We start from the raw sequence: 2,500 nt of genomic DNA on the forward strand, positions 1-2,500 counted from the left end.
ACAAAACTCATATGTTTTGAACAGTGATTTTTTTTTTTATTTTTTTTTTTCATAATATCTGCATATTCTGTAGAAGATATTTTAACTAGAAGTATTTTCGTTCAGCTGGATAGAAAAGTCAAGTTTATGCTTATTTTCCTTTTTACTTTGAACTTTATCGCAACAGACTCATTTTTTCTTTTAAAATATATTTTGTCTTATAGCTGTGATCACATGATATATTTGGAATATAAAGTTAATTTAAAAAGAAAAGGGGTGCTTAAGGTTGTGTACATTTAGCCTCTAGATTTAGTGTTTGAATATGTATGTATTCGTAAGTATATTTCAAAACGTTACGCAATGTAGAAAGGTTATGAATTATATATATATATTGTATATATATATATATATATATATATATATATATTATATATATATATATTTAAACATACACACACAAAGACTGCTATACGATAGGAGAAGTTACACAACATTTATATATATATATATATATATATATATATATATATATATATATATATATATATACACACACACAAACACACACACACTCACACACACACACCCCAAAAACTGCTATGCAATAGAGAAATTACACACATATATATACACACACACGCCCAAAACTGCTATGCAATAGAGAAATTATTACACACACACTTATATATATATATATAATATATATCTATATATATATATATATATATATATATATATTATATATATATATGGAAATATGTGTGTGTAATTTCTCTAATGTAAAGCAGTCTTTCTATTGAAGAGTTTGGATGAACCCCTTTAATGAAACCTTTCACACAACCACCTCCTTCAGACACCTCGCCGAAAGCTCAAGACCTTACAAGTGGGCTTTTGGGCTTCCTTCATGCAGAAGCCCTTCTGTCCCAACACCTCCAGCGCATCATACAGCCAATAAGTAGTGTCTGAATTCTGTTTTTCAGTGTCTTTATGTAACTCGAGCACTTCAGAATAGTTAAAATAATCTTAACGCGTCTTCATATATTTTGTATTTTTAACTTTTTTCTCTTCTCATATACTACGGAACTTTTCCTCTCAGTAATTTTTATTGTTTTTATTGTATGGATTCAGCATTTATATTTCACATTCTTGAAGAGTTGGGTAATTTTTTAATGAAGCATTTAGTCTAATATTTGCTAGAAGTAGATATTTCTCCTCAGTTCTAAAGCTTTTGCAGAAATTTTACTGACATCTTTGCTTTACTTATGTCACATCGAGGCATAATTGGATATACTACATATATTCACAAAGTATCAACTACTTTCTTATTACTATCCTATCCTATCAAATGTGTAGAATCATCTGAGACACGGCCCATTCAGTCCAGTGAGCTCGTAATGGAAAGCCTAGATTCCTTGGGTGAGTGGTTCAGTGCTAGCTCCCGTGGGAATATTTAGGACTGGGTCCAATTCCAGCTATTGTCACATACCCCCAATTCTTCCCCACTGCAAAGGGGTACCAGCAAATGGTGGTGTCAAGAAACAGGATTTGGGGTTAGTAGCCTAATTCCTACGAAATAATTGAGATTTTAGATTTGGTGAATTATATATATATATATATATATAATATATATATATATATATATATATATATATATATATATATATCTGGAAAATGGATGAAATTAAGAAGACTGGCAGGTGTAGTGAAGATGACTGAGATGATAACTATCACGACTGAGATGGTTTGGGCACTTGTTAAGGATGGATGGCTGAGGAGGGAGTGAGGAGGGCTTGGAAGGAATCTGCAAAGGGGAGAAGATCAAGAGGGTGGCGGAGAGAATTAGATGGCGAGATAAGGTGAAGGATGATATGGAGAGAAGAGGTTTGGTGGAAGGTGATGCCTTTGATCGAAGGCATTGGAGGGTGCGCTTTAGGTAACCGACCCCTTTATGTAGGAATGATGGTTGGAAAGAAGGTATATATATATATATATATATATATATATATATATATATATATATATATATATATATATATATATATATATATATATATAATGTAGCAATCATAATTTATCAGCATTTCAAACCAATTGTACATAGCTTACGTTCTCAATTCTTTTTTCACATTTGCTGTACAAGCGGTATGTTGAATAGGGTGACCCTTTTTCTTTATTTTGTATTCATGTTTCGAGTTTAGATTCAATAAAGACAATTTGCTGAAGAATCTCTTCATACATTCCCCACCTTATGGTCTATAAGAATTGTACGTCTCCTCCCAATATTCTGCATACATCCCTTTGACCTCATTTCTCCATTTATGCTGTAGTTCTCTTTCTACATTTGTTGGCTGCAATAATCCCAAATCTGCATCCATTCTATCCCGATATACATTTATATTCTCTCTCTCTCTCTCTCTCTCTCTCTCTCTCTCTCTCTCTCTCTCTCTCTCTCTCTCTCTCTCTCTCTCTCTACACACACACACACACATTTTGAAATTGCATTCAGGCTACCGGCCACCAG

This window comes from Palaemon carinicauda, chromosome 1 (assembly GCF_036898095.1).
Source record: "Palaemon carinicauda isolate YSFRI2023 chromosome 1, ASM3689809v2, whole genome shotgun sequence".
NCBI classification, from domain to species: domain Eukaryota; kingdom Metazoa; phylum Arthropoda; class Malacostraca; order Decapoda; family Palaemonidae; genus Palaemon; species Palaemon carinicauda.